Source organism: Pieris napi, chromosome 7 (assembly GCF_905475465.1).
Source record: "Pieris napi chromosome 7, ilPieNapi1.2, whole genome shotgun sequence".
NCBI classification, from domain to species: Eukaryota; Metazoa; Arthropoda; class Insecta; order Lepidoptera; family Pieridae; genus Pieris; species Pieris napi.
In genome coordinates this window covers 10,431,457-10,457,764 of record NC_062240.1, presented here as the reverse complement: position 1 = coordinate 10,457,764, position 26,308 = coordinate 10,431,457, and the positions used below count along the sequence as shown (strand labels likewise).

At 35.4% G+C, this 26,308-nt stretch overlaps 1 protein-coding gene across 2 annotated transcripts in view; it reads left to right on the top strand.

The window, feature by feature from the left end:
* Positions 1-26,308, top strand: part of LOC125051143 (axin) — a 79,561-nt gene that overhangs the window by 8,333 nt on the left and 44,920 nt on the right. The window contains exon 1 of one of the 2 annotated variants that reach the window (XM_047651310.1): positions 20,447-20,644. The exons of the other annotated variant lie outside the window; for it this stretch is intronic. The gene's annotated coding sequence lies outside the window, so the exon portion shown is untranslated. Of the gene's footprint in view, positions 1-20,446; positions 20,645-26,308 lie in introns of those variants that run through there. 2 annotated transcript variants of the gene reach the window in all.

Genomic DNA, 26,308 nt, shown 5'->3' with positions numbered 1-26,308 from the left:
GAAATTACGACAGTGTAACCCAAAGTATAAAAAGAACTAATACAAATTCCTTAATCCCGTACGCAGCAGAAACTTTTGATAATAGACCAAAGTCATTTAATAAAGTTTTACAGAAGACACCAATATCTATCAAAAGTCGACAATAGCATGGTATTGTCATATCTAATACTAATACATTGTACATGTCTAATACAAAAATATTTTTCCTTTTAAAAGTCGTACTTCCCGAGAAAAGCTTTATAGAACCGCAGAGTATTTAATATTTTAAATTAGTCAATGTTATATTATATGTATGTGTAGCTAGGTTTAAATATATTTAATCCCATTTAATATAACTTATTATAAAACAGGAGTAAATATTAACGGATGCCGTCATATCGTTCAGCATTATGTGGTCGTAAAATGTTTATACGAACACTTGTTACATATTCAGAAGCTAGATAATAATAGCATGTACCACATTTAATTTGTCGCGATACAAACGATGAATGAACAAAGCAAGATCAATGAGGGCTCGCGAAAGGCGTGAAGCGTCTCGTTGGGATCAAAGGCGCTCAGAAACTCGCCGTACCTACTTAGGGCTGCCACTGGACATAGAATTTATAAATTAAAAAATGTTTCATTTATATACATAAGGGCTACGTTAAACAGGTAATAAACCCAATCGATTTTTCAAACAAATGCCGGCTACTTGTTTAAGCTGTCGTGGAATATGATTAAGGAGTATTACGAATATCCATAGCGCTAAATTATCTGCATCATAAGCCTGCATACACACCCTCACGTACATACCCTGACTTACACTCCATCACACGATTTTCCTTTCCTAAGTTTCGTAAATGTTGGTACCTACCTGCTTTTAGCAGTAAGAAGTAAAGTGTTAGGATTATTATATAATGTATCCAATCTTGGGATATACATATCTTTAGTTTATTTCATAACTTACGTTGTAGGAGTACGAATTAAATAAAAGCATTCGCGAGCCTTCTAGTAATAATTGTTTATTATATATATGTGTAAGATAATATATATTATTTTATTTGGAACTGAAAATCAAATAAACAATTGTGTTGCTCTGAAAATAAAGATTTTTATTTTAGTACTTACGCATTATACTAATTACATTATCTTTAACTTAAATAACACTATCCTTCTTAAAAATAAAGAAACGACATTAAAAGTCAATTATTAAAATTATCAATCCCTTGTTAAGCTTTATACAATAACCTCAAACAATATTGAATTCATTCACGATGACGTTTACTTCTTTCAACTTCAAACCAACTGCTTTTGCCGACCGCGATGGCTGCTAGCGCCATCTAGTATATAATAAAGAAACATATTAGTTTCTTTACATATGTGTACATACAAACGTAGATAACATTTATACTCACGTTTATGTTCTTTTTGTAAACAAAAACAAGTAACTTATTACCATGTAATGCAAATTTTCTGTTATCAGCTTTGATTAGCTATTGTTTTTATTCATCAGCTTGACATATTAATTTTTTTACGCTTGTTCGTCGTTATGTCACTCGTTGCATGCGCTACAATTGTGAATGAACAAAGCAGGATCAATGAGGGTTCGCGAAAGGCGTGAAGCGTCTCGTCGGGATCAAAGGCTCAAAGACTTGCCGGCACCTTTGCGTACAGGGCTGTCATCTGATAGATTTCAGTTTATCAATTCATATAGAAGAAATGAGTTTGTGGTCGGTTACCTAATTCGAACTACGGAAGTCTTTTATATCTTAATATGTTACAAGTAAACCATTTCGAGTAAGAGTAACGATTATTTATTTTATTTTAAACGGGGGTTAAAGCAATGCAGCCACGGATATTGCAAGAAGGCTCGCAAGTGTGTTGCCGGCCTTTTAAGTGTTGAAACGCTCTAAAAAATATAAGTCATATTACCATATTATTGTATTGTTTTTGTGTCTCAATTGAAATTTGTGATTTGCCAACCCTAGCGCAGACGTTGTCATTGAAATCGCACTTTGGCACGTATGCAAAGTATAATGGCTCTATCACACCCGCTGTTTAGACAATAAAAATATAAAGTTCACGGGGCCCGAACAAATGCAGTACAGCGGGCACTTCACACTGAAGGGGTTACTTTCGGCACGTTTGACGAACACCTTGCTGTAATTGATGTTACATGTGGGGAGTGCAAGGCGTTAGAAATTTGTTCTACCTCTTAAACATTACAACTTCAATAGACAATTATATGATTTCATAGAAATCTTCAATTAAAAGTGTAGTTTTGCCAATTCGACTCGGTGAAAAAATTCAAGGAGCGCCACAGTTTCAAAGGATGTAGGAAAGAATTGACAGGTTGCAGTTGACAGAGCACAGAACAGCTCCACCTATCTGTAAGCCACGAATAATTTTAAATCATTTATGAAAATATTTATGAAATACTCTTCAAACGAAATTCCTTCCCAGAAACATAAAGTTTTTTAAAGAAAAGAGCGTACCAGTTCTTAAAAGGCCGGCAACGCACTCGTGAGCCCTCTGGTATTGGGAGTATCCATGGGCAGCAGTATCACTTAACATTAGATGAGCCTACTGCCTCTTTGCCTCCTGTTCTATAACAAAAGTTCTATTGTGTACAAATGTTTTTATAAGGGTAAATTATTCCTAGTTTAAAAGTATGTAAATATTTAACTGAATTGAGAAACTTAAATTGAAGTCGACGGAAAACTTAAATATTGTGAATCTTGATTACGTATTTAATTTTGACCTAAAGGCTATGAGCTTTTATCGAGAAGGTAAATTTTAAATGTAAATATTTACGATACTTGTAATTAGATTAAAGCCCATTTATTTCCAATCTATACAAATGTTAAATATACAGTTTAGATTTGTTATATGTCACCGTAAAATTGTAAACACCGTTAGATTGTAATCTATCTCGCGAGATTGTAAACTGTCGAAAGATTGTGAACCTCAACGAACTGCTTGCAATTTAACGTATTATTATTCGGTAGTTATATGAAATTGTTGGGAAGTAAAATTAATCTGTAATTGACCAAAGAAGTTTGAATGATAACTAAGTTAGTGTAGTACAATCTACCGAATAATAATACGTTAAATTGTAAGCAGTACGCTGAGGTTCACAATCTTTCGACAGTTTATAATCTCGCGAGATAGATTACAATCTAACGGTGTTTACAATTTTACGTTAACATATACATTTTTTTCTTGTTATTCGATATCCTAACTTCCTTCAATATTATTGATCGGAGCTTCACGGGTAAAGGCCTCCTCCAGCCTTTTCTAAATTTCTCTATCCATGGCTTTCTTCCGTTAAGTGAATGGTCACTTCCTGCTTACGCAATATCTTCTATCCACTTTTTTCTATCTAACTTGATTTCTACAAATATTCAATGAAACGGAAATCAATGGATAATACAAGATTTCTTTTACTATAGTATACTTGTCTATTTATTTATTAAAGTTCACCACATGATATATAATGCTATATCTACAGTATATGTTATAAGCTATATTTTCTAAAATAAATGACAATTACGGTAAACACAAATGTTACAAAAAAAGTAAAAATATTACACTTCTAATTTTAGATTTTACTAGTAATTTATTGCTTATTTTTAAGCTAAACAACAACATTGTTATATTAGTACAATAGAAGTTAAGGTATCAGATCAGGTAACAATGCTTTTTTTTAATTGATCAGCTCGCTACCGAATATTAAGCTTTGTTCTGTTATATTCGCGAAGTACGTGTTGGTGCCTACACATTACATGCAATCAATATTGGTGTTTATATCAATAATATAAACATTAAAATGTTGTATAAGGATTCAAAAACTGCAAGGACTATCGTACTATATAAATAAGAGACCAGTGGATCCTAACAATAATCATATGTAAATGTACACAATAGTATGATTGTAAACAGTGAGCTAGCAACTTGACCTAGAGACTTTTAAATGTAAATTTTGTCTCGTCAAAGACAATCACGAGTTGAATCAGTGCCGGATGACGTGCGCCGAGAGCTCGTGACATTCACTCACTACTTGGCAATATATTTAGATATATGGAAACATGTAAACATATTGACTTACTTGACTTAATGTCCTGTTAAAATAAAATAAAAAGGTAGATAAAGAGTTTGTCCTTTGACACCTAGGAGCATTCCATGATGAGTCTCCATCGCGTTCGGCCTCGTTATCTCTGTTACAACCCGCTGTTTCTTTTATTTGGTATATCCACCTTCTAAGTTGTCTCCCTCTTTTTCGTTTGCTGTACCTTAGGTACCAGTTTTGCTCCACATTTCTGTTCCTCTTGCCGTGTGCCACGCCCTCTTCACTTTAGTTTATTTATTTTATTGTAACATCTGTTAATTTAGTTGCTTTTCTTAATGCTGTATTCTTTGTCTTTGTCATACCTATAGCTGTTAAAATATACCAAATAAAAACAACCGTTTTCAATCTACCTAATTTGCTACCAGTAGATTATTGCCATACATTTTGGTTGTAATAAAGTTTTTTTATAAAAACAGCTCGAATTGTATCGTAGTAATGAATGTGTGTTATTCCTGAGTGTAAGAAGGACTTCCAACAAACCAAGACAGTCAAAGTCTTTAATAAAAGGAACAAAAGAATTGACATATAATATAAAACTAAACATAGGAGATTTGTAAGCAGCTCTTATACAGTGCTGGCGCGTCAAAGGCTGGCGCGGTTAGATGATAACGATTGTGGGTGTTTGTGCACTATTCTATACACCCTACAGCGAGCACCTATTTGTCGGTTTTCTTTGTGACACTTGCCTTTTACATCCAAACTTCGTTAAGCCGATAGTTGCGGCTTACTATGTAGGTGAATTCACTGGATTTTACTTTGAAGTACAAAAACTGTCGTGTCAAATATGTTTACATAAATTTTATCATAGAATGCCTGTCTAAATATTTGTCGATGTGATTTATACAACCTAGTATGGACTTGGGGTTTGGGAAGTTATTTAGTCAAAAATTAGTCACGGAATACGATGGATTAGGCGAACAATATTTAAGAAATAGATAAGGAGAAAAGACGTGATAACATTTATAAGTGCAAAAGATTATTAACATGGTTTGTGATTCTGAGCATAAAGAGAAAACTTTTTCGACTATGTTCTATATTTTATTTAAAGTTAAAATAAATAAAATCTACTATCCATGTAATAAAGACAAAACTATATTGTAAAAGCTGGGACTACTAGAAATAATGTTCATTTTCACGTACTTAATATAATTGATAATGCAAAAGGTTATCCAATATCAACCCCTCTGCTAGATTTACAAGTTTCTCTTGTGACCTATGATGTCGATCGTTGTCAAAGCTCGCCACAATATTTATCGGCGGTGCCGGCAACAAAGCGACTCCGGAAGCACTGCCTGGCTGTACGCGTCATAAGCGACTGCGAGCGTATATAAAATTTTCCTTTATTTAAATACAACAGGGGCAAACGGTAAGAAGTCTTACTAGATGTTAATGACATGGACAGTCTCAATACCAGAGGTCTCACGAGTGCGTTGCCGGCCTTTTAAGAATTGGTACTTTCTTGATGGACCCTAAGTCGTTTCATATTTAAAACCTTAATTTGCTGGAAAGGAATTTCGTTTGAAGAGTATTTTAATGTTTGAATATTTTCATAAATGATATAAAATTATTCATGCCTTACAGATTGATTGAGCTCTTCTGTGCTCTGACAACTACATCCTTTGAAACTGGCGTTGCGGCGAGAGGAGTGTTACAGATAACACGACGAAGTAACTGCTTGTTTCATTTTGTATCCCTGTATCGTAGTATCACGTCACTGCTCGGCCCACATGTTTGCTGATGACCTTTGTACTCTCAGCGCTAGTACCGACCTCTCGGAGATGTGTCGCCGGGTTCAAGAGGATGTGGATGCGGTAGTTAAATGGTCACATGATAACGGCATCATATTAAACGCTGACAAAACAAAGATGATAATTATTCACTCCCCGTATTTAAGTTCTATTGATAATCCACCTCCTCTTTTTGCGCACGGCTTTGATTGCTTTCATAACAACAAAATTAACTGTACGTGTAAACCTATCGAAAAAGTTAATTGTGTAAATTATCTAGGAGTAAAAATAGATACGTCTTTTTCTTGGGATTCCCATATAGAATTTTTGTGTAGAAAACTAAGAATTTTATTAGAAAAGTTTTACCATTTACGTACTAAAGTCTCATTGCCCATACTAAAATGTTTATATTTTGCACTTGTGGATTCCATAATAGGTTACGCTCTTGACTGCTATGGGTTAACATTTAAAACATACATTGATAAAGTAGAATCATTACAAATAAGATTTTTAAAATTACTAGTAAATAAAAAGACAAGGAATCAATGTAAAGGAGATTATTATAAACTATTCAAAATATGTAAAATTTTACCGGCTAGCCTGAAACATAGATTCCTTGTACTTGTAAATAACCATGGTAAGCAGGATCGTTTTACTAGTTTGGTGCATCATATAACTGACACAAGGTCAATGTCCAAAGGTAAATTTGAAATACCCATGGTGCAAAATTATTATGGAGATAGAACGTTGAAGAAGCGGATTCCATACTTGCTCAATAGTTTACCCGAGGACATAAGACGTGAGACTTCATTGGATAAATTTAGAGGTTTATTAAAAAACCATTTGTTAAATATGCTGTAACCTATAAGTAAATTAAGTGTATTAGTATTAGTTGTAGTATCAGTGTTAGTAATTTAGTGATTTAGAAGTTATGTTTATTTAAGGCGAGTCACCTGCAGTCAAACTGCGTAAGCAGTTTTGTGGGGCATGGTTTGATTTAAGGTGTAACTTTTTTGTGAATAAATATATTTAAAATAAAAAAAAATAAATCAACAGCGCAGTTATATCATTTCTATAGTGTTGTCTTTATCATATTATTACGTTCAAGATTCATGTGAATTTATTGGACCTATTTAAACTCGAGTATTTTATGACTTGAACCTGTAAATGTCTACCCCATTGTTGACTGCCTCTATCACCAGATTTCTTTTCGTATTCTTTGACGCGATCTGTTTGCCGAGATATGGGATGAGGTAGATTCGCAGACCGTTGTGATCGATTGGGACTTCCCTGTGTTTATTTTCTATTCTTTGAAGGAGTATAGTGACTTAGTATTGTGGGATATTCTTAGTCGCCTGACACTTTATATATTCTAATAAAATAATAAATACCAGGTTTTTGATGAACAAGCCAAGGAATGTAGGAATAAATTCAAGCTATTACAATATCGATAAGTAATAAAATAACCACAGAAATTATCTTATAAAGATATACGCGTTTCTTTTGATAGTTTTATCACTATTTAAAATCGCCAACAACAAAATATATGATTACAAAATTGACGTAATTGAATCGAACAAGTAAAAATTTAAATTTCGAATTAGAATAGTTTCATACAGTTTTAGTTTCGTCTTTGCGTCTTACGGCCAAAACCAATATGCAATCTCAATCCAATTTTAGCTGTCATAGACTGACAATTCAATCCATTTCTAAAGAAAAGCATGCCAATATTCAATACATGGACTGAGATACCAATCTAATTATTCAACCAATCGTTCAGAGGGCGGATAAGAGATTGAAGATTGCCCTCTGTATGAAAATGAATGTTTACTCATGCCAACAACCTATCTGTCCATTTTGACAGTGCTTCGATTGGCCAAATCAATCTCGGATTGCTATCGGTGAAACTCGTATGATTTGGGTTTGGGATTGCGACCTAACTTAATATTCATTGGGAAAATTTATTCATCTTCGTCATCTTCCAGTTCTAGTGATAGTGATTTGGAAGTTTAAATGCAATTATCCGATTGGGATAGTAATTCTGAAGCTGGAAGAAGCCAACGTACTTCTGTGCGAAGACATAAGAAGACAAGAATTTATTATATCCAGAGCCTGAATGACGCCGAATTCACATTTAGATTTAGGTTAACAAAAGAAGCTTTGGAGACACTTTTACACAAAGTGATGTCTATATATGACTTCTAGCAGGTTTCATCTTGTCATCAACTTTTGTAAAAAAAATTTAAATATTAGCTACAACCAAAAATATTTGTTACTATAGATACTACCTACTAACTCCACTTCAAAACCTCAAGACTCCAGCAGAACATCTTTATAACGAATCTCAAATACGAAGCAGAAATGTGGTGGAAAGGACATAATATGGTGTTTGGAAAAAATCGGTTTGTCAAAAAAGGTTTTGCTTCAATTATCTCGTGTACAAGCCGTGATAGTGGCATGTGCAGTGTTGCACAATATTGCTATTGATATGCGAGATGAACATTTTGAACTACTGCAACAAGTAGATGAACAAGCTGATGATATTGATTAAAGCGCAATTGACAACGTGGGAATTGCAAGTGTGCGAAGTAATCTTATAAGTGATTATTTTGCTTTATTACTATAATATTTTATAAATTACAACATTTTTGAGATAAATTAAATAAAAATTCAATGCTTTTATTTAAATAAAAATACAATTTTTTAATACAATACATCCTCGCTCCAGGCACAAAATCTATTATTTTTCTAATTTATTTAACAATATATTTTTTTCTATGGCCCATAATTCTCTTTTATGCTCTCTTTCTTCCTCTTCAAATGCCCATTGCTTTCTCTTATTTAGAAGCTCTTCCTTTCAATTGACTTTCATTTCCTTCGACAGACAACAATATCATGTCTTTGACTTTTTCCTCGATAGGGGGTAAGAGGAGTAGCAGCACTAGGGCCACCTCCTGTACGATATGTTTCAGCATGTATCAAGGCAGACTTTTTTCTTGTAGCCCTCTTTAAGCTTTAGCACTGCGAAAGTTTATTTTGTGCTATTAAACAGCGCCTCCAGCGTCTTCCAGCACCGCTCTTTCTCCTGCCAGGTGACTGAGTCACTCTTTTTATTTTCTAATATATTTTTATGGTCAGCAACAAGCGAAGTTAGAAGGTCAACTTCTTCCCGGCTGAAATTGACGCTTCTTTCACGTTTTTGCGTAGACATTTTTTTAAGTTAAAGAACCAACCTCGAATCACAAAAACAACATACACAAACTACTCAGAGAAAATATATATTTGTAATAATTTGTACTAAAATACTCAATAACCTAACAAACTATAATACCATATGACAATGACAGTCCGTTTCATTACAAGTAATATTAAATGACCAACAAAAAGGTTAAGGTTCTATGTTTTTCTATAGAATTTATTTGTTCGTAACAAAAAAACAAACAAAACGTTGCATAGCTATTTGCTACTTTATCCATACATTGTGAAACAGACCCTATTAGTCTTACTTATTTTATTTCGTTCCAAAAACAGCAAACTTTTGGTATGCTTGAACACAACATATTGCATTGAACGAAACGCGGTCGAGAGGCAAGGATCACGCAAAAGATTGCTGTCAATCTTTTGTCAAATAAACAATCGGATAGCAGAAATGTTTATTGGCATGCAGATTGGAGATCGGTCTTTAGATATGAATCAGTCCAAGATTGGTTATAATCATAGATTGATGATACATTATTAATTTTGGCCGTTAATGAGTTTAACAACTATCCCGTTCAACGAGTTTCGATTTTGCAGCGAAACAATAAGTGTGCCTTCCGACATAAGACTGATCTAGACTTTGATGCGGAACTATGTATGCCCCGTTGCTCTTGGGAACTTCACAAACTTTGACATACATTTTTGAAGTAGGTAATTAAGGAATTTGTACTGTGTGGTACAGGCACAAAACTTTGTAGTTTTTGGTACTTTTCGTTAAGTTAAAAAAAATATTAAAGATATGATGAAGCAGTTGGCTTTATATGTGTATTTTTAATACTATCAGAGTATATTACGATTACTTTAATAAATGCCTCGCCAAAGTTAGGTCTACACTTGGGCTCCAGTTAACAATAACCTTTAATTTCCAATAAATGATTTAACTTAAATTTTTTGCATGTTAAGTGCCTAGTACATACTTTAATAATTTATAGCTGTGAGAATTTCCAAAGTCGCTTAGAAAATAAAATGTGTAACATTTGTTTTAAAAAAAAAGTGGATAAAAAAAACTTTTGTTTGTTTGTAGAAGGGAAATATTTAATACATGTAAAATGCGCGATCGAATGTATTTGAAACTAGATTTTATCACTTTAACACAGGCTTAGAAGGTGTGAAAATGTTTGCGATAAGCATCTTAACAGGCCGATCGGTGTCTAAGTAGTTCTTGACTAGATTATAGAGCCTCTCATTAATGCTTGACCGCCTTCATTACACGTTGGATTTTCCTTATAAAAACTTAGTAATACCAGTAGAAGTTTATTTTTAATATAATGTTCCATGATTAAGATTCGTAAGCTTTATAACCGTCCGAGTTCTTTATTCAAAATATACAACCTTTTTTCTATGACTCGTTAATAAGGAAATACATATCAATGCTTCTAATTTTACATTTACTGCCAGTTCTCAAATCAAGGGCGTAGAACGGAAGAGAAGAACTGGCAATAAACTCTCCGACACTCTTTTTAATAAATAAAAACTGTTTGTTTTTATTTATTTAAGATACAGCATACAAAAATACATACAACCCTTAATTGTCACCCACAATCTGTCACGATGGTCTACGATCGACCTCTTTTTTGATTTTAGTAGATAGTTATTTTTATTAAATTAAAAAAATGTTTTCTAGAAATAATTGGCAAAACGAGGTTTGTCGGGTCAGCTAGTAACTGATAAATTTTCAAAGTTCCTTCTGCAAAACCAAGCTAGGTGTTGAGGATTATAACGGATTAAACAGAACTTATCGGAGCTGCATATATTCGCTAGGGGTTGATCCGTTTTAAAGAAAGCATTGTTAAGTGCATATCTCGAACCTAAACAGCTGTTTTGCTGGTAATTTTTTTTATTGCTTAACAAAAATTTCTAGTATTTTGATTGTATTTTTTGTAACATATATGTTTACCTAAATTATCATACATTTTAGATTTAGGGTCTGTTTCACAATGTATGGATAAAGTACCAAATAGCTATGCAACACATAAATTATTTGGAAGATAAATTGAGCTATTTGACATTTCATCGGACTCATAACTTATGATGGACTTTATGTGACGAATAGCGCTATCTGACAGTCGTGAAACGCAACAATAGTGTTTATCCTACCAATAAGTAATAAATAGCTAATTTGGAACTTATCCGTACATTGCGAAACAGACCCTAAGAAGAGCATGTAACATATACCGTAGATTTATTACTATATGTATGATGTTTTAAACTTTAATCAATAAATAAAACTGACTTTAAAAACAAAATTATCTATGACATGCGATCCACGGTTGTACAACGAGAAGTCAGTAAAAACGGTCCATTGAACAGATAGAAGATCGGCCATAATACATTAGCGGAGGTCCACAAGTTGATCGTTGACAATACAATTAAGGTAATTCAGTTGAGAGCCGAGTGACGGTGATTAAAGCAATTATAAACAAACCCAGCGACTCTTCCGCTCCATCGTTACCTGAGTGCAGTTCAAATAGATTTACCCAGGACAGTTCAACTTTACATTTAGTTACTTGTTGTAGTCAAGCTGGTTATCGAGACTGCTAATTAGTTTAAAATTTTCACCCAGCCAAAGGAGCTATCGTATTTTAGGTCAACTTGTAAAAAAAAAAGTCCCGCTACAACCTCTTTAATCGGCCTCAGATTTCTGAAGCTGTTTCATGATCATTTTTAAATCTAATAGGCAAGTAGGTGATCAGCCTCCAGTGCCTGACACATTCGACCTTTTGGGTTAAAACATGTCGGTTTCCTTACGATGTTTTCCTACACCGTTCGAGCAAATGTTAAATACGCACATAGAAAGAAAGTCCATTGGTGCACAGCCGGGGATCGAACCTACGACCTCAGGCATGAGAGTCGCACGCTGGAACCACTAGGCCAACACTGCTCTAGGTCAGGTCACCTTGTAAGCACTGTCAAAAATAAAAGATCTTCCATCTGTCAAACCTCAAAGCACCAAAACAGGAAGTGGATTTGACGTGTTTTTTATAGTATATGGACCTTAGTGGTCAATGCGGTTGATATAGAATCTGTATCTTTAATCTTGGCTTTGATTACCGGGGAAATAATTTTGTAGCTCTGCTATATACGAAGTGCTGCTAAAGTAAATATTAGTTAAGTACGACTTTTTAAAATGTAATTTATTGTACTGTAATTGAAAGAACTATAGATTATACATATTATCTATAGAACACAGTGTATTATATCTATATATATATACTACTCTACTGTACCTGTGTATGTCACAGAACTCCTCTTAAACGGCTGGACCGATTTGAATGAATTTTTTTGTATGCGTTTGGGTGGCGCCCTGGATGGCTTAGATTGACAAATTAGCCCGGCAGGTGGCGCTGCAGTCGGTTTCTAGTTTATTAATTAATTATTTGTTCATTTCATACTTTGCTTAATATCTTATCGCTTGAAGTATCTATCATACAGGACAACGTCTGTCGGGTCCGCTAGTATATATTATGATAGGAATCAGGTATTATCGATTAAATATCTAAGACCTCCAACCGTTTGCCCCATATTCCTCGTGCAGTAATTCAAGACGAGTTGAATAAAAGAAAATTAATAAAAGCGATGAGTCTTTTGTCTATGCTCCACAATCAGGTCTTTGTTGAGATTCCGTTAGATCTCCGATATCACCAATTTTCGCGAGGTGTAGGGCTGTCTCATAATATCATTTAGCCCTTTCCTATGTAAATAAATTAAATATTTGGTTTTTACAACAACAAAATTGTAATGGTTTATTTGTTGTAAATTACAGTACTAGAAGTTTGATGTAATATTAAACGTGAAAATATATGTGCACTTGTTTATTTTGTTTTTAAATATTTGAACTGAAATAATTTTGGATATACACTGTAAATATAACTAAGAAGTGTTAGCCTAGTGGCTTCAGCGTGCTACTCTCATCCCTGAGGTCGTAGGTTCGATTCCCCACTGCACCAATGGACTTGCTTTCTATGTGCGCATTTAACATTCGCTCGAACGAAAATCAAACATTGCGAGCAAACCGCCTTACACACAAAAAGTCGACGATGTGAGGCACAGGAAGCTGATCACTTGCCTATTCGATTGATAAATTATCATAAACAGATAAAGAAATCTGAGGCCCAGACCTAAAAAGGTTATAGCGCCACTGATTTATTTTAATTTTTATTTGTAATGAAACTGGAACTAAGAAAAACTTCATCACTGGTCTATGAGACATTGTTACTATTTTAGTTTATGGTACATATTTATTTATTATTATTACGCACAGGCAAAGTTCAGACTAAGACGATTCTAATCGAGAGTTCTCGCGAACTGTGTGAAAACCAATATATTTTTGACATTCATACAGGGAATTCATACAGTCTCGGCTCTGAATATCTACCAAGGTCATACAAATATTGCAGATATCAAACATAGTAGCCGAAGTCTCAGTTGCGTTTATGTCAGATTTTAATCGAATAACGAAAACTTGTTGGTAACCCTGTGGCTGTTGTTCTACTTGCCTCAAAGGAGAATTTATTATTTAAAGTGAAAGTTATTGAGTTTCGCTAAGGTTAAGTGAGCCTTTTGACTTGCTCCTATGAAGTGAGGTAAGGAGTGAGGTGTCGGGTTCCTCTTATGATCACTCCGGTGTCTGCAAATTACCTGCATATTGTGTTACCTTTGAAGATATGCTTCGATTTCCTTTGTGATTCTATTAGCTCCCAAATCTTATCTATGGCCTTGTATGGAGAGTGAAATAAGAGAAATTAAAGATGTTAATTCATGGAAAGAATTCTGTCTTTAAGTTATTAAACTAAGTAATATTTTATTGAGATTAAATTGTTGTTAGATTGTATAAGGTAAAATTACTTTTCATCGTTACTAGATTAAACCAACTTCAGAGTTTAGGCACCTCTCATTCGAATTCTTGCGAATAACAGAATAAACACTACTTATTCAGAGCTTGGTATATTCGGTAGTGGGCTGATCAAATAAAAAAGAGCGTTGTTTAGCGAATCGGGCGAATAAGAATTTTTAATAGACAATTACTAGTAAAAATTAAGCAGGAAGTTTTATATTTTTTGTAAAATTTATGTTCAACGTAATTGTCGCGTATTTTACAATAGATATCTCACTTATACGATTAACATTATGTATTTTGTGGGGTACTTTTATAAATAACAAACAAAAACACTAAATGATTTATTTAAAAAAACAGTTAAAGCGTGACCATACACGCTATAAAGAACTTATTACTAACTTATTTCGCTAATACGGTATTTTCAGTGTGTTACCTGCGAAATATTAAATATGAAAAACATCCTCGACTAATAAAATAGTTGTATTTTAGAACATTTCATATAGTTATGCCTTATCTTACGCTCACAGTGTTTGCCTGGAAGAGATCGCGCGAAAGTGATAAGTCCGCCAATTACCCTCCTTTTCATTAATTTAAGTCAATTGTATTATATTCTTGTATGCAACGAAGTGTTTATAAATAATACCTCGCAAATACATTTAAGAGAAGAGATTTAAAAGTATTTCTTCAATGTCATTTGAAGCGAAATTGTAAGATTGAATTCTTCAAGCAATTTAACTTGGTAATGCGAAGAATACGATTCCGGTATATATTATTCCGTGGATGCATTATGTAGATTGCGGAGGTATCGGGGCGAGCCTGCGCCAAACCGAATTTATCACATTCCCTATTCAAGCCGGTAACATCTGCCTGGCGCCGATTCGCGAATGGAAAAATGTGCCCACGCTTCACGAACATAATGGGAAACTGAAATTTTCTAGTTTTCTGTTAGATGGGTTTTTCTTAATATAATACTATACATTGTATACACTATATTGAACTAACTTATATTTAAGATTCGGTTTTGGACGCCATTAAATTCTCCCTTGAAGTTTAATCGTCAAGTATTAAATTATTAAAACCAGGAAAACGCCAGTTGGGACCAGGATTTTGTATCGTTGTTTTAGAGGAAAATTATACTATTCCTATTGTACCACAAAGAACGGTTGGGTGGACGTAGATACACATTTTATACTAAAATAATAGTCCTGAGTACATACCTCTTTACGATGTATCCTTACCAAGAAGAAAGGCACACAATTGTCAGTCGTTAGGATTTGTAGAAATTAGTAAATAGTTTGAGAACACAGAGAGGTTAGACTAGTACTGATACCTTGCCTCACAATAGTTCATAAAACACTCAATATAAAATTATAAATTGAGGACGTAACTATTAACAATAGGTATATTTGTTTTTATTAGCAAAAAGGTATAAATAAAAATGCGTCTAAGATAACCCGAATAAAACTAAGCAGTAACTATCCAAAAAAAATGCGACGATCGGCGGAGTAATAATATTTTGGATAACCCTCAAATTTTATTAAACTAAAATTATGTATTTCGAACAACTATGATTACAACATAAATTGAGGAATGTTGGCCTAATGGTTTCAGCGGGGCACATGCACATAACTGAGGTCGTAGCTTCGAACTCCGGCTGCATCAATGGACTTCCAATTGACGTGCGCATTTATCACACTCGTACGTTATAGGAAATGTTTTCCTTGTGAACGTTTGCGTGAGAAAACCACCAAGTTTTAGACCAAAAACGTTAACAGCGTCTGTCATGCACTGGCTGATCACCTATGAATAATAAATAAAAAGTTTATTTTTGATAGAAATAGATTGTGACAAAATTCATACCTACTGTAAGAAAAAAACTGATGACCACGCAACAGATATAGAAATCTGAGGCCCAGACCTAAAAGGTTGTAGTCCAACTTTTTAAATAATTAAATTTAACTTTAAAGGTATAGTTTTTACTTCATTAACATTAAGAAAAGTTTGAACCCAAAATACATTCAAGAGTCCTTTTAGTAAAGTTTTTGGAATCGCGATAAAGCGATCGTCCCACAGAGAATTCACTTAGCGTCGCGGAGTGCACGTTTCCGCCAAATTACTATTTCAATCTGAGATGTTTAGCTAGGAACAATTTAATGTCTCACTTTTCTTTTGGTTTTCAATTTCGGAATTTTAATTTATATTTTCATATTCGTATTTGTTTACTGCTGATCAGTTCTAAAAAGAACTTACAGAGATTCAGGACAAGTTAATCATTAGAAATAGCCAGTAAAACTTTACGTTTCTTTCGACATGGGAAGATGAAAAGGTTCCATTTTAAGAAAGTAACATACTATAGACTCCATGATACGCGCATTTTCATCCGCATATATATCTTTGATGGCTGGTAGCCTTCCACGGTCCGCTTCTCAAGACATTTTCTTTTGCGAAGTATACTGGGGATACTGGAACTCAAAGGCCGGCAACGCACCCACTAAAATGGGTGTCTATGGGCTGTGACGACTGCTCTTTTTGGGCGTCCCGTAGGCTCGTTGGCCGCTATACTATTAAAAATAAATCGCGAGTTTATTAAATTAATGTAAATTCTTGCTTTGGGTCCTTTTCAGCAGTTCCAATCACTTGATTAATTTATATTATATGTTGACAAAACAAAATTTTATCGTATTTGGTTACTTCTTGTGTCTGACGCTTAATAAATACATATAATACGCAAATACAATACAATACAAATTTTGGTTCTCGTATGTCAAAATTCAATACTTTTTGATATACGGGAGAAATATGTACCACGCATAACCGACATACCTAGTACGATACACAAATGTGTACAATGTTCCAAGTAAACGCTCTATATGTTACTATTTTAATACTGTGCACATTTTTTCCAACCAAATGAGAGATTTTATTGCTTTCCAGCGAATGTAGACAACGAATACATGCACACGTTTATTTAAGCTCCGTTTCCCCGGCGAGGTTCTAAGCTTTATTTAAAAACGAAGACTGTTCTTATTACACGAAGCCTGTGATAACTCGACTAGAATCGCTATGGCCCCTTTGAGCACAAACATTTTGCTTAGCAACTAATGGCACTTACATTTGTTGCATAACAAACGCTTTGCAACGCTGCCGATAGCTTTGCCACGTACGTGAATTTAGTTATGCCTGTGTGTAAATTTATATTTAAACTGCTACTGTAACAAATAATATTGCGTTATTTTGAAAAACATTATTCACTTTTCGGCCTTTGATAACTGTTTACCAAACAACGTTATAGCCATAACTCATAGTTTGCAATGCGCCCCAATAAAAGCTCTCTTTGACAAATCGCTGTGCAAAGTTTTAATTTGACTCGTATGTTCGATAATAATAGTGCGTCAAAGGGATGCAAAGTAATAAAACAGCGTTGAGTGTTTATCTCGCGTCGCCCATCGCTATACGCAAACAACGCGACGGTTAAATGCACGGCGCGGCCGGCCTGCCCAAACGCCCGGTATGGCGACGCGATAAATGATATTAATGTTTTATAATCAAACCCACAGTTCTATAAGAACAAAGATTTAATTCACGATCCGCAGCCTAGCACGCGTTAACGTCTCGACGGTCAGAGGGCAGAAAGCACGGTCGCTAAACTCAAAGTGAAGCGTGCAAATTCGAGGTCGAGGGAACAATAAAAGTGCAGGTGGACGGCGCGGCACGGCACCGCGCGTCAAAGGGGACCTCGCGATACCATACAAAAGCCCTAATGAGACAAACCCGTCGCGTAATCGAGGCGACGGAAAAAGATGAGACCGGAGAGGTACGAGGCAAATTTTAATAATTGTCAAAGCGGCGGCTCCGATCAAACGGCGGGCGCGGGCCGCCCCCGGCCCGGCCCCGCACCTGTGACGTGTGCTCGCTGCTCGCCGCGGCTCTCATTAGCGCCGATCTAATGCAACTTCGAACCGCGACGTCTAATTAAACTTAAACAGAATTTCAATTTTACGACTGAAATTTTAATACGCAAAGCTGTAGCCGCGTCGCCGCAAAGGAGGCGCGTTCAAAGGCAACGGCGTACACGTTTTCGCAGATATTAAATGTGTTGACAATTTAATTTTTCATTTCCTCGAGGCGGGGGGGGAGGCGGGCGCGGGACGTGGCTCCTTTGACGTCGCGATATTGTCTTTGTGCGGCGCGTGGGGTGGGGCGGCCCGCCGCCGACGGAGACTTTGTCGCAATACAATGTGTATCAATAAAACTTAGGATTGGCTTTTAGTGGTTGCACTTACGCTTTGTGAGGCGGCGTGCTCACCCTTTGACATTATACATGTGTGGGAGCGTGCGGTGGCGGCGTCTGTGTGTGAGTGAGCGCGCGGGAGCTCGTAATAAAGCACGAGACGAGCCGGCGCCACTCGACGGACTTTGTCGCGAATCTTAGCATTTAGACTTCAACTTTCTTCGCAACTTGAGTGAGATTAATAGCTGAACTTTTTTGTGTGTCTTCAGTTCTTGTTGAAGAAAACAAACTAAGAGAAACATTATATCAATAAGGCTTTAAGTAATATTAAGTTATTTTATGCATCGCACGTTGCATTCAGTTGACCTTGTCTGGCGATCACAATAGATAGCTTCTTTCGACGCGTCTAGGGGGCAACGTACTTTTTTTATATAACAGGTGGCAAACGGGCAGTAGGCTCAACTGATGTTAAGTGATCCGCCCATGGACACCTGCAAGTGTCTAATAAATTTGATAATGACGTTAAATCTTTCGCTTAGCGGTTTCCGGACTTCGTCCTAATGACATGATGGAGCCCTCGCGACTGTAATAAGCCGGCGGCACTGATCATTTCATACCGCATGCAACCGATATTTTATTGGAAAACTTGTTTCACATATTACATTTACTATTTGTGTTTCTGTGTGAGTGCGTCTGATGAAGGTTTCCGCAATATCATGAAATTCAGTCGGAGCTCGATGTTGCCAGAGTTGTTATTAGTTTCAAGTAGGTAGAATTATGTCTACAAAATTCGTTTCACTGCTTTTGGCTGCATATTTGTGTATTAGAGCGTACCAGTTCTTAAAAGGCTCGCACTTGCGAGTCTTCTGGCCGTGTGAGTGTCTATGGGCGGTAACACTTAACATCAGATGAGTGCCCGTTTAGGCCGTGACATAAAAAAAATACGTTCATCAAACGAATAAACAGCTAGCCATTTTTTCATTAACGAAATATCAAGAATCCTTTACATGTATTACTTTAGTTAACGAATGACTAAAGAACCTAGCTACAACCTGTTTTTGTTTTTCAATCTAATAGGTAAGTAGATGATCAGCCTCCTGTGCCTGACACATGCCGTCGACTTTTTGGGTCTACGACGTGTCACGGTGTTTTCCTTCACCGTTCGAGCGAATGTTAATTGCCCACATAGAAAAAAGTCCATTCGTGAACCGCCGGGGATCGAACCTACGACCTCGGGGATGAGAGTCGCACGCCAAAGCCACTTGACCAACACTGATCATAAACATATAATATATAATAAATAACTTATTTTGTTTTGAAATAATATCTGTTTTTTATGATTTTTTTTTTATATTCGTATTGTTTTATTTTAAAATAGTAGTTTTATTTTACTATTCAATAAAAAATATTTAGTCTACTATACAAAAAGCTTGACGTATAGGTATTATATCGTCAAATAAAGGAAAATACAGTTTGCAATGATGCCAATGTAATCTGCGCTCATTGCGAAAACGCTCTTACAAAGTGTCTTTGATGTATCAAAGCGTTGTGCAACTGTGATGCGACTAAAAAATGTTTTAACTTCCTTTGACCGTGGCCGCAACTGTCATACTCAACTTAAATAGATCAAAAACTCATGTTATGGAAACTGTATCGGTCATACGAACGTATTTGGTATGCTGCATACATGGATTAATGTAGTTATATTTTTATATTGTAACAAAGAATCTCACGTAAGAATAGCAAATAGTTCTTAAATAAAACAAATGTTGTACTTGTAATGAATACAATGTATTTCAGTCTTACCATGATATGCTTTCGTGTATATTAGAAAGTGCTTATAAGGAATGCATTGGTAGATAAAGAAGGAATGAATCGTGTTGAAATGATGAAATTAAATGACGCATTTTAAAAGCTTGTCACATAATTTCAAAATTAATTGTTTTGACTAAAGTTCCTTGGATAAAGACAATACTCTTCATGATATAGATATGGAAAGCTTGTCAAATTGCTAAATATATTAATTGTGCTTTAAAAGCACGTTTACGTTATGACTTGATAATATTATGTAAAATTCATCTTTTGTAATAAAATTACCTGTTTTAAAAGGACGTTACTATTGAGATTAAGATACAGGACGATATAGTTAGTCGACAGACGATCAAAGAGAATATTCGACCAATCCTGGCCAGCGCACGTGTTAGGCTCCACCCCTTTTTAAGGCCACGTGCGTCGCGCGCATGCTTCTAAGCTCAACTTGACAGTTTGCCCTCAGCGTCGCCTAGAGGTGGTCGTTGGATTGATGGAAATTTATGAATTTTCCGATACGCGAACTTTGCAATAAGTATTCTAAAGTTACATTGACTCGTAAAAGTATCTTTAAGTATTTGTAATTGTAAAAAAAATAGCAGTGTAGTTAGTGTTAGTGAGTTTAAAGTGAATTTTGGATTGTTCGCTGACGGAGTGCACGCCGCGGTCGTCAGGTATTAAAATCTGAACTTTTTCGAATCGTTTGAAGAGTTTTTGCCGAGTTTACAGCGAGGGTATCGACGGTATGAGGCATTGTTTTAGGGCCTCTAGGGCCCTCGTGTCAAATGTTTATTAGTGTCGCCCCTTTTTGTTTTGCCTGGTGTATTGTCTACTTTTGTTTTATACAAGTTTGCTTGCTAATAGGTTATTGTTTCAAATATTGGCTAAACAATGTTTGTGCTGTTTTAAGTTTAAATGGCTATGTTTTGATTGGCGTTGTAATGTGAAGCTTTGTTCGTAAAGTGCTGTTCAAATGTTGACGCTTTATTGTATTGTGCTGGCTGATTGGCTTCCTTACAAAAGACTTCAACGCGTCTTGTGTTCGCTTGTGCGTAAATAATGTAAAAAAATAGTATAGTTTTCTTAATTAATTTTTATTTTATAAAACCGTATACGACAAAGAAACATATAAGATATAGTATTACACACATCTTCTTTATGTCGTTACAACAGTGGAAGTGGGGATTCTTAAAATGCCTTTAGGCTAAAAAGTATACTATCTAAGTAACTAAAAACACCTCCATGGTGTAGGGACTAGCGTTAAATTAAATTTTTCTCAAACATATTTCTGTCTTGAATAAAGTTTTATTATTTTTTATTATACAATATCGAATACCATTAACATCAAATGTAATTTATTGTTTTTGTCATCTTTACAAGATTATTATAAGTTCACTTGTTTTTTTCCATTATATATATATCCTAAAATCTCCATATCCATTTATTCAGCAAAAACCTGATTTAAATAATTATCAGTATAAAATGTTATCGTTTAAAGGACAAAAAATAAAGCTAGAGTACTAGTAAAATATGTTGCATGTCAAAATATAAGAATAAATCGAAATAACGGTTGCTTGAAGCAATCGCTTAATTTTAATTTTTTATCGATTAAACTAACTTGCTATTAAAAATATAAAACTACGTTTTCATCTAGGTATTTATTTGTTGAAATACATAGATCAAGAGAATTAGAGGTGGTCTAGTGGCTTCAGTGTGCGACTCTCATCCCTGAGTTCGTAGGGTCGTACGTTCGATCCTCGGCTGTACACCGAACTTCTGTCTATGTGCGCATTTAACATTCGCTCGTACGGTGAAGGAAAACATCGTGAGAAAACCGGCTTTCTTTAAACCCAAAATCGAAGGCGTGTGTCAGGCACAATCGGCTGATCACCTACTTGCCTATTAGATTGACAAATGATCATGAAACAGATACATAAATTTGAGGCCCAGACCTATAAAGGTTGTAGTGCCACTGATTTATTTTACATCTACCAAATGAGCTCCTTTTTTACCATTCAAGTGCGGTCATATCAACATATATATATAGTAAATAAAGAAATATTAAGCGTCTTAAGTTCGCTTTGAAATATTTACTTTAACTTAATGGCATAATCATGTTTAAAATCAGTAAGAAACATTTCCTTTGAGTTTGTAAGAGAATCTTAACGCAAAAGTAAATTTTAAGTTGAAAAGTGATCACTCGGCCTCGCATAATCCCGACACATTACGTCGCTGCTTCGCTTTGGATCCTGAATAAAATATGTCATTAGCTACATTATCGCGTTACTGTCCGTCGTTAAAAAACCTCTGAAAGCGTAATGCTAAAAGGGTGCGCAGGCGTCTTTGAGTCGCTCGCTAATTTCGAGATAACGCTAGACGCTTTGATGTGCCCGGAGCCGGCCCTCTGACTCCGCGAGAGCTTTCATTGAAAGGATTTTTTTCATCTTTCCCTTTGTACTTAATTTAAATTTCGTTTATATCAATGCCGTTTCCCTTTACTCTGTTTTCGCTTTTTGTCGCGATTATCCTCTTCAATTTATGTTCGTTTTGTAATTAAGAGTGTTCCCAATGTTATGGCTACTGAACTATCGTGAGAAACATTGTTGAGAAATTTGTTGCATTAAATAAAGAAATGTTTTTGTTTTATTTAATCTTGATCACTGCTTATTCTCAGCGGAACATGCTAAACATAAATTTAATAAGCAAATACTTTATACAGATATATTCAATTAATTAAATGTATTGTTAAAATATGTTTTTAACATATAAAGCGAACACTGACACAGGTATTTCTTACTTAATAGGGTAAAATATCTTAAATTTTATAATTAATTGTTATCAAATAATAAAATTAAATTACATATAAAAAATAAAAATATGACTCTTCTGAAGTCTGTGTATTTATAACAGGGAGAAGGCGGGCAGGAGGCTCATCTAATGTTAAGTGATAGATAGACATAGACTTTGCCAGAGGGCTTGCAAGTGCGTTGCCAGCCTATTAAGAATTGGTACGCTCTTTTCTTGAATGACCCTAAGTCGAATTGGTTCGGAAATACTTTAGTGGGCAGCTTATTCCTAAAATAAACTCCTAGACAGGTGTATTATCGCGTTTATATTGTGGATAATATAAATTACACGTAATTCTGATGAAAGCCAGCTAATGTGTATTTCGCAATGAGCTACTTTATTATTCAAGAGGGCTTGTTACTTTTTCAACAGCCGTCTGCGTACGAGGCCTTTTGTCCTGAATGTTAAGGTTTTTAAACTCGCGCTGGGGATAGTTGTGCCATTCATGAGCGAGTCTCGTAACTGGGTGGGGCATGGGGCAGTGTGTATCTGCACATCTTTATCAGGAAGATGAGTACAAATCAAGTGATGTCGATGAAGTGTAAATCGCGTTTGTGTGTGAAAATTTATGGATACATTTGCAAATTTCGTAGTGTCTAATTAGTTATAAAATTATTGGGCCGTATTAGTAAGTAATAGAAAATAAAATAAAGAGAGTGTTCTCTTAAAGATTTTTAGGCAAGTTAAAGATTTAAAAAATATATTTATTAGGAAATAAACAGATACATAACTATAACAGACAAGTAAATTGACATATGTGTTTGGTGTGTTTAGTATATGGGTGGAGAAAAAAAAGTGTCGAAGATAGTATGGCCCCTGAAACTCCGTCACCAGAAACCTAAAGCTGAGTTCGGCCCAGATTTGAGTAAAGTGATTGGGATTTTGTATGTACGTGCTTAATTATTTAATTTTATTTCAAATAAAATATTAAATATTGGATTTATCCTAGAACAGTTTTCAACCAACAAGAATAATTATTTACAGACAATGCCATAGTTACTACTTATTCAGAGCTATTCGGTAGTGGACTGATCAATTTAAAAAAAGCTTTGTTAAGTGGTATTGTTAGCTATCTGATACCTAATTCGCTTGTTGACTAGTATTTATTGCTTAATAATAAGCAACTTTTATGTTGGCCATAATTGTCATGTATTTTTAAAAAGAAAACTTTACATTTATACTAGAGATATATAGCATAATGATGTGGTGAACTTTAATAAATCAATAGAAAAACTGTAAATTAAAGAGTAAATTATTCGACCGGGAATCAAACTTTATATTTTTTTAATATAAAGTATACGCTTTTGGATAACATATTGAGAGAGTTCCATGTCATTTTGTCACAGACGATATGGTTTTTATGAGAGTTTCACTGGGTTGAGAATATTAAAAGAAAGACGAACGTATATTATAATTTATAACGCATATAAGCCGTCCATCGGGGATTCGATTTGGTTTGTAAAAACAATTGGTGTATCACATAAAAAATGTTGGTGACAAGCTCACATGTATGTGAAGCGACATACATGTAGTGTCTACATTTTCCTAAGCAATTTATTTATAAGCCCCACCAAAGGCCACACATGAGAAAAAAGAAAGAAGTTCTACAAACTAGAAGCAATGTATGCCTCTATATTGCGACGGCGTGCATAAATATATTACTTATGATATGATTACTAGAACATCAATGAATCGATTATAATCTCCCGCAAAACTTGTTAACATCTAGAATTAAATTTTCCTCTGAGTGTAACACAAAGTTTATAAATTAAAAATGTATACCACGAAATTTGACGACAAAGACATCAGTCAGTCTTTTTAGAATTAAACATCAAAGTATACCTTGGGCCTTTGATCTACATCATCGATATAGCCAACCTCACTAATACGCAATATCGTATACTGGCATTAATTGTAGATACAACATCAAAGCTTGACGGTTATATAAACAGAAAGTCGGCGTACTGTGAATCTAATAAGTAATTAATTTACCAAATGGATGCTAAGTTGCGTCTGAGCGTTTCAGTACGGCGGCACCCGTTCGCCGTGAGATTATACGTTGAAGTTTTTCTTCGTGCTCGGTGTTTGTAGTGGGCGTTATTAAAACATTGGTGAAGTTTGTCGCAGAGTTGAGCGGAGGTCCCCAGTTCCGGCGGCGGCATACACAAAGACGCCACTTTGCTCGTCGTCTTTGACTCGAGTCTCCGGAGTGTGTGACCTAACATTAATAACCTAGTAATAGCATCTCTTGTTCGCATTTCGCGTATAATACATAAAGTGGACGCCTTTTACGATATTAATTTTCAAAGAAAGACTCATTATTCCATTCTTTTTGAACGTTGTATTGCTCTTTGAACACAGTAATTAAAGTTCTTAAATAAAATACTACATTTTTAGTGAAAGACGCTGATTTTTTTTCTCATAATGACATTAGTGACAGTTTAATTAGCGACGCTTTCATCGGAGCTTTAAGTTTGAACGTTTCAAATAGATTTTACAAGAAGCACTTTCAAAGAGAGCACCCCTAATAAGTACTGAAGAGTCCTCGCACGTGTTTATCAAAGACAGCCTTTCGTTATTCACCGTCTGAATGGCCTCAAAAGAAACTCGTGTAAAACGCTCCACAAAGTGCTGTATCAAAGGGAACGGCGGGCGCAAATATCTGTTTCGTAAACTAGTAAAAACGAAGCTCTCAAAGGTAGCTGCGTACTCGCGGCAAATTAGGCGGAGTTAAATACGAGCGCCGGTCTCACAAATATATTACTTTAAAAGTGACTCCTTGCTCATTATTTATGTAAGACGACGTAACCGCGACGTCGGCCCCCTAGCCCCCATTTTTGACAATATCGCGCGCTTGGTCCGAGCGGGCCCCACGCGTGTAAGCTCGCATGTGTATCCATTTAATGCTCAATTCCCATATAATTTAACTTTGCGATCAAAGGGAAATTTTGCAAAGAGCTCCCCGGCGGCGGGTGCGAGCGAGACGGGGTACGTGAGATCAAATGCTGGGCCAAATTAGTCACTCTCCGTCTCTCTATCTCAAAGCCGATCCGTAGCAAAGTTTGCGCGAAGATGACATCAAAAGGAAACCACACACAGGGGAGGCGCGCCCGCCGCCCCCGCCGCCCCCGCCTCATACTTAAATCCGCCGTGTCTCTGTCTTATTGACACGCGAGTGACAAGTTGCAAGACCGAACGACCTCGCTCGGTGCCTTTGCCAGACTTATTTAGTTAATTAATACGGAATGTCCTATGAAGTTCCGAGTCCCGCGGGTGGATATACACTTACGGCTTAGCTGTGAGGAAACTTTAATCATGCGGCCGCGTCCCACGTTGTCGATGTCTTTAATTAGATCCCAACATTGATGGACTTTGCTGTTACACAAACATTAAGGCTTTCCCTTGTATTAGTAATTATAAAACAACCTCACCGCCAGCCAATACTTTTAGATTTATTTTTTTTCCCATATATAGCATTTGAAGAACTGGAA